A 7,500-nucleotide genomic window follows, 5' to 3' on the forward strand; every position below is an offset into this window, starting at 1 on the left:
GTTGTACCTTAACCTAACCTACGTTGTACCTTAACCTAACCTACGTTGTACCTTAACCTAACCTACGTTGTACCTTAACCTAACCTACGTTGTGCCTTAACCTAACCTACGTTGTGCCTTAACCTAACCTACGTTGTGCCTTAACCTAACCTACGTTGTGCCTTAACCTAACCTATGTTGTGCCTTAACCTAACCTATGTTGTGCCTTAACCTAACCTACGTTGTGCCTTAACCTAACCTACGTTGTGCCTTAACCTAACCTACGTTGTGCCTTAACCTAACCTACGTTGTGCCTTAACCTAACCTACGTTGTGCCTTAACCTAACCTACGTTGTGCCTTAACCTAACCTACGTTGTGCCTTAACCTAACCTACGTTGTGCCTTAACCTAACCTACGTTGTGCCTTAACCTAACCTACGTTGTGCCTTAACCTAACCTACGTTGTGCCTTAACCTAACCTACGTTGTGCCTTAACCTAACCTACGTTGTGCCTTAACCTAACCTACGTTGTGCCTTAACCTAACCTACGTTGTGCCTTAACCTAACCTACGTTGTGCCTTAACCTAACCTACGTTGTGCCTTAACCTAACCTACGTTGTGCCTTAACCTAACCTACGTTGTGCCTTAACCTAACCTACGTTGTGCCTTAACCTAACCTACGTTGTGCCTTAACCTAACCTACGTTGTGCCTTAACCTAACCTACGTTGTGCCTTAACCTAACCTACGTTGTGCCTTAACCTAACCTACGTTGTGCCTTAACCTAACCTACGTTGTGCCTTAACCTAACCTACGTTGTGCCTTAACCTAACCTACGTTGTGCCTTAACCTAACCTACGTTGTGCCTTAACCTAACCTACGTTGTGCCTTAACCTAACCTATGTTGTGCCTTAACCTAACCTATGTTGTGCCTTAACCTAACCTATGTTGTGCCTTAACCTAACCTATGTTGTGCCTTAACCTAACCTATGTTGTGCCTTAACCTAACCTATGTTGTGCCTTAACCTAACCTATGTTGTGCCTTAACCTAACCTATGTTGTGCCTTAACCTAACCTATGTTGTGCCTTAACCTAACCTATGTTGTGCCTTAACCTAACCTACGTTGTGCCTTAACCTAACCCATATTGTACCTTAACCTAACCCATATTGTACCTTAACCTAACCCATATTGTACCTTAACCTAACCCATATTGTACCTTAACCTAACCCATATTGTACCTTAACGTAACCTAATTTGTGCCTTAACGTAACCTAATTTGTGCCTTAACGTAACCTAATTTGTGCCTTAACGTAACCTAATTTGTGCCTTAACGTAACCTAATTTGTGCCTTAACGTAACCTAATTTGTGCCTTAACGTAACCTAATTTGTGCCTTAACGTAACCTAATTTGTGCCTTAACGTAACCTAATTTGTGCCTTAACGTAACCTAATTTGTGCCTTAACGTAACCTAATTTGTGCCTTAACGTAACCTAATTTGTGCCTTAACGTAACCTAATTTGTGCCTTAACGTAACCTAATTTGTGCCTTAACGTAACCTAATTTGTGCCTTAACGTAACCTAATTTGTGCCTTAACGTAACCTAATTTGTGCCTTAACGTAACCTAATTTGTGCCTTAACGTAACCTAATTTGTGCCTTAACGTAACCCATGTTGTGCCTTAACGTAACCCATGTTGTGCCTTAACGTAACCCAATTTGTGCCTTAACGTAACCCATGTTGTGCCTTAACCTAACCTATATTGTGCCTCAACCTAACCTATATTGCGCCTTAACCTGACGCACGTTGTCGCTGAACCTGCTCTGTAATTGTTATGCAACTCGTTAAATTAGTGTAGTGTTGCCTAACCGCAACCCTCGCAATATAGTTCGCTATTCGCACTGCCCGGTCCCCTGTGTATCGCGTCATGTTAAACACCTTGCAGGTGTTGCTGACTTTCCACATGCTCCTGCTATACACTGTAATGTGGATAGCAGCAGGACGTACATGCCCCCCCCCCCTTCCCCCCTGCCTTCGCAAGCTGGTCGTTGAGAAGTTTGCATGTTCAATGCCCTTCGCATGCCGACGTACTCAGCCTACGTTGTGGTACGGCCTGTCACCTGTCCGCCGATGTACGCAAAACCCACAAACTGTACTGCACATTGGTCCGTATGTACTGAATGATACATCGTGGCACATGTGTGACCGTACGACGACTGCGCCTAGCAACGGCAGACCATACAGTCCAAATATTGTGCACGCAGCTACGTGTCGTCTCCCTATAAGAGCTGGATTGCAGTGTGGTACGCCATTCAGACGTGTGGGAGGAACGGACGCCCTGGATGGCGATCAGCATGAGCAGTCTGTTGATGTAGTGGAGCGTGTATTCGGACGTAGTCGTCTCTTCTCACACACCGTGATAGCATGTTGCACCGCGTTCCACATCTGCGACATCCTGCAGAGGCCGGCTGACAGTCGTTCGCGCAATGGACACCGCATACGTACGGGGGCTACCTTCCACGTGTTCTCGAGGCGTGCACATGTTGTTGCGTCTATGTGGGCAGACGTAGTGTGTTGTGACACCTGACACAGGCATGCAATACTCGTTGCAAATGGCGATGGACGTCTACGTTTGCTGGTGACGTTACGCAAATGAACAACAGGTAACCCGTTGTGGTGCGGTTGTTCTCGCTAGAGGTGAATCAGTGTTGGCGACGATCGGTCGAGCTATTAACCGGTTGTTTCAGGGATACCCACCATGCCCACGAACGTGAAAGGGGACCCACCATGCCCACGAACGCGAAAGGGGATCTGGGTGTGAGGCGATACGCGGCGGTGGCTGGGTGGGACCGTCCCCGGCCGGTGAGGGGGGGCCGCCCGGCGTGCTGGCAGCGCGGTGCGTGGGCGCACGCGCTACAGCCGGCTGGTGGGGGCGGCCAGTGGCAGGCGCGCCGGCCGACGGACGCGGCAGGCGGCGCAGCTGCGCGCCGGCGCCCCCTGCTCGCGGCGCCTTGCGGCCAAAGTAGGTCCTCGCGGGCCCGGTGCGAAGCGCGGTGGCCATCTGCAGTGTGCTGGTCCGATTGAGGACTGTGTGCGCTGAGGATGCGCCGCCGCCCGGCGCTCGGCGCCGCGACGCCGTCTGCTGCTCGGTCGCCCCAGCGGTTCTCGCAGGTGGTTTGTATCGCAGCTGTGCGGACGTGTTGGCGCGTGCGCTGTGCTGGGAGAGTTCGCTTCGGCACCCAAGTGGGGCTTTTGTCCTTCTGTGGCGCTGGCGTTGGAGCTGCCGGTCACCGTAGGTGGCGCGTGTTGTCTCCCGCCGGCAATGCCACGACAGCACGCTCCCGGGCCTCTGTCGGCAGCGGCAAGCTCAGTTGGGAGCACGGGTGGTCGCACCTAAAGCGTCTACTCGCCTAACTCCGGGCGATTGCGCCTCTCTCGAACCCGACCAAGTACTTAGGACGGCGCTGCGCGCCGCCGGGACCTGAGAGGGTTTCGAGGTGTGTTGTGCAGGGGAGCTCAGCCTCCTCCTGTTTGCAGAATAATTGAGCGGACGCTTGCGTGTTCGCGCGGGCCCCCGGGACACACTCCCGGGCGGCCGGCTGCTCAGCTCTAGTTGACGCAGCTCCCTGGTTGATCCTGCCAGTAGTCATATGCTTGTCTCAAAGATTAAGCCATGCATGTCTCAGTACAAGCCGCATTAAGGTGAAACCGCGAATGGCTCATTAAATCAGTTATGGTTCCTTAGATCGTACCCACGTTACTTGGATAACTGTGGTAATTCTAGAGCTAATACATGCAAACAGAGTCCCGACCAGAGATGGAAGGGACGCTTTTATTAGATCAAAACCAATCGGTCGGCTCGTCCGGTCCGTTTGCCTTGGTGACTCTGAATAACTTTGGGCTGATCGCACGGTCCTCGTACCGGCGACGCATCTTTCAAATGTCTGCCTTATCAACTGTCGATGGTAGGTTCTGCGCCTACCATGGTTGTAACGGGTAACGGGGAATCAGGGTTCGATTCCGGAGAGGGAGCCTGAGAAACGGCTACCACATCCAAGGAAGGCAGCAGGCGCGCAAATTACCCACTCCCGGCACGGGGAGGTAGTGACGAAAAATAACGATACGGGACTCATCCGAGGCCCCGTAATCGGAATGAGTACACTTTAAATCCTTTAACGAGTATCTATTGGAGGGCAAGTCTGGTGCCAGCAGCCGCGGTAATTCCAGCTCCAATAGCGTATATTAAAGTTGTTGCGGTTAAAAAGCTCGTAGTTGGATTTGTGTCCCACGCTGTTGGTTCACCGCCCGTCGGTGTTTAACTGGCATGTATCGTGGGACGTCCTGCCGGTGGGGCGAGCCGAAGGCGTGCGACCGCCTCGTGCGTGCTCGTGCGTCCCGAGGCGGACCCCGTTGAAATCCTACCAGGGTGCTCTTTATTGAGTGTCTCGGTGGGCCGGCACGTTTACTTTGAACAAATTAGAGTGCTTAAAGCAGGCAAGCCCGCCTGAATACTGTGTGCATGGAATAATGGAATAGGACCTCGGTTCTATTTTGTTGGTTTTCGGAACCCGAGGTAATGATTAATAGGGACAGGCGGGGGCATTCGTATTGCGACGTTAGAGGTGAAATTCTTGGATCGTCGCAAGACGAACAGAAGCGAAAGCATTTGCCAAGTATGTTTTCATTAATCAAGAACGAAAGTTAGAGGTTCGAAGGCGATCAGATACCGCCCTAGTTCTAACCATAAACGATGCCAGCCAGCGATCCGCCGCAGTTCCTCCGATGACTCGGCGGGCAGCCTCCGGGAAACCAAAGATTTTGGGTTCCGGGGGAAGTATGGTTGCAAAGCTGAAACTTAAAGGAATTGACGGAAGGGCACCACCAGGAGTGGAGCCTGCGGCTTAATTTGACTCAACACGGGAAACCTCACCAGGCCCGGACACCGGAAGGATTGACAGATTGATAGCTCTTTCTTGATTCGGTGGGTGGTGGTGCATGGCCGTTCTTAGTTGGTGGAGCGATTTGTCTGGTTAATTCCGATAACGAACGAGACTCTAGCCTGCTAACTAGTCGCGTGACATCCTTCGTGCTGTCAGCGATTACTTTTCTTCTTAGAGGGACAGGCGGCTTCTAGCCGCACGAGATTGAGCAATAACAGGTCTGTGATGCCCTTAGATGTTCTGGGCCGCACGCGCGCTACACTGAAGGAATCAGCGTGTCTTCCTAGGCCGAAAGGTCGGGGTAACCCGCTGAACCTCCTTCGTGCTAGGGATTGGGGCTTGCAATTGTTCCCCATGAACGAGGAATTCCCAGTAAGCGCGAGTCATAAGCTCGCGTTGATTACGTCCCTGCCCTTTGTACACACCGCCCGTCGCTACTACCGATTGAATGATTTAGTGAGGTCTTCGGACTGGTACGCGGCATTGACTCTGTCGTTGCCGATGCTACCGGAAAGATGACCAAACTTGATCATTTAGAGGAAGTGAAAGTCGTAACAAGGTTTCCGTAGGTGAACCTGCGGAAGGATCATTACCGACTAGACTGCATGTCTTTCGATGTGCGTGTCGTGTCGCGCAACACGCAGCTACCTGTACGGCTCGCAGTAGCCGTGCGCCGCGTGCGGAACCACGCGTTCGTCTCAAAACTAACGGCAATGTTGTGTGGTACGAGCGCTGAAGCGCTGGAGCGGCTGGCCTGCGGCACCTGGCGCCTGGCGCCGGTTTTGAATGACTTTCGCCCGACTGCCTGTCCGCTCCGGTGTGGAGCCGTACGACGCCCATCGGCCGTGAGGCCGTTGGACACTGAACGCTGGAACAGGGCCGCCACACGCCTCAGTCCCGCCTATGCAACTGTCTCGAAAGAGATGGTGGAAACTATGAAAAGATCACCCAGGACGGTGGATCACTCGGCTCGTGGGTCGATGAAGAACGCAGCAAATTGCGCGTCGACATGTGAACTGCAGGACACATGAACATCGACGTTTCGAACGCACATTGCGGTCCATGGATTCCGTTCCCGGGCCACGTCTGGCTGAGGGTCGGCTACGTATACTGAAGCGCGCGGCGTTTGCCCCGCTTCGCAGACCTGGGAGTGTCGTGGCCGCCTGTGGGGCCGGCCGCGTCTCCTTAAACGTGCGATGCGCGCCCGTCGCCTGGCGGTTCGCATACCGGTACTTACTCGGTAGCGTGCACAGCCGGCTGGCGGTGTGGCGTGCGACACCTCGTACAACGACCTCAGAGCAGGCGAGACTACCCGCTGAATTTAAGCATATTACTAAGCGGAGGAAAAGAAACTAACAAGGATTCCCCCAGTAGCGGCGAGCGAACAGGGAAGAGTCCAGCACCGAACCCCGCAGGCTGCCGCCTGTCGTGGCATGTGGTGTTTGGGAGGGTCCACTACCCCGACGCCTCGCGCCGAGCCCAAGTCCAACTTGAATGAGGCCACGGCCCGTAGAGGGTGCCAGGCCCGTAGCGGCCGGTGCGAGCGTCGGCGGGACCTCTCCTTCGAGTCGGGTTGCTTGAGAGTGCAGCTCCAAGTGGGTGGTAAACTCCATCTGAGACTAAATATGACCACGAGACCGATAGCGAACAAGTACCGTGAGGGAAAGTTGAAAAGAACTTTGAAGAGAGAGTTCAAAAGTACGTGAAACCGTTCTGGGGTAAACGTGAGAAGTCCGAAAGGTCGAACGGGTGAGATTCACGCCCATCCGGCCACTGGCCTCCGCCCTCGGCAGATGGGGCCGGCCGCCCGCGCGGAGCAATTCGCGGCGGGGTCGTGTCCGGTTGCCTTTCCACTCGCCGCGGGGCGGGGCCGTTCCGGTGTGCGGTGGGCCGCACTTCTCCCCTAGTAGGACGTCGCGACCCGCTGGGTGCCGGCCTACGGCCCGGGTGCGCAGCCTGTCCTTCCGCGGGCCTCGGTTCGCGTCTGTTGGGCAGAGCCCCGGTGTCCTGGCTGGCTGCCCGGCGGTATATCTGGAGGAGTCGATTCGCCCCTTTGGGCGCTCGGGCTCCCGGCAAGCGCGCGCGGTTCTTCCCGGATGACGGACCTACCTGGCCCGGCCCCGGACCCGCGCCGCTGTTGGCTCGGGATGCTCTCGGGCGGAATAATCGCTCCCGTCAGCGGCGCTTCAGCTTTGGACAATTTCACGACCCGTCTTGAAACACGGACCAAGGAGTCTAACATGTGCGCGAGTCATTGGGCTGTACGAAACCTAAAGGCGTAATGAAAGTGAAGGTCTCGCCTTGCGCGGGCCGAGGGAGGATGGGGCTTCCCCGCCCTTCACGGGGCGGCGGCCTCCGCACTCCCGGGGCGTCTCGTCCTCATTGCGAGGTGAGGCGCACCTAGAGCGTACACGTTGGGACCCGAAAGATGGTGAACTATGCCTGGCCAGGACGAAGTCAGGGGAAACCCTGATGGAGGTCCGTAGCGATTCTGACGTGCAAATCGATCGTCGGAGCTGGGTATAGGGGCGAAAGACTAATCGAACCATCTAGTAGCTGGTTCCCTCCGAAGTTTCCCTCAGG

The 7,500-nt window shown here is 54.4% G+C and overlaps 3 non-coding genes across 3 annotated transcripts in view; all 3 read left to right on the plus strand.

Annotated features, from left to right (window-relative positions):
• Positions 1-3,600: 3,600 nt before the first annotated feature.
• LOC126443473 (small subunit ribosomal RNA) lies at positions 3,601-5,509 on the plus strand. Its single transcript, XR_007581943.1, has one exon. It is a non-coding gene; the product is annotated as a small subunit ribosomal RNA (ribosomal RNA).
• Positions 5,510-5,862: 353 nt separating this feature from the next.
• On the plus strand, positions 5,863-6,017 carry LOC126443479 (5.8S ribosomal RNA). Its single transcript, XR_007581945.1, has one exon. It is a non-coding gene; the product is annotated as a 5.8S ribosomal RNA (ribosomal RNA).
• Positions 6,018-6,205: 188 nt separating this feature from the next.
• The window catches only part of LOC126443475 (large subunit ribosomal RNA), a 4,222-nt gene continuing 2,927 nt past the window's right edge, over positions 6,206-7,500 (plus strand). The window contains exon 1 of the ribosomal RNA XR_007581944.1: positions 6,206-7,500. This exon is cut by the window's right edge and continues 2,927 nt beyond it. This is a non-coding gene — a ribosomal RNA (large subunit ribosomal RNA).

This window comes from Schistocerca serialis, unplaced genomic scaffold, assembly GCF_023864345.2.
Source record: "Schistocerca serialis cubense isolate TAMUIC-IGC-003099 unplaced genomic scaffold, iqSchSeri2.2 HiC_scaffold_154, whole genome shotgun sequence".
Lineage (NCBI taxonomy): Eukaryota > Metazoa > Arthropoda > Insecta > Orthoptera > Acrididae > Schistocerca > Schistocerca serialis.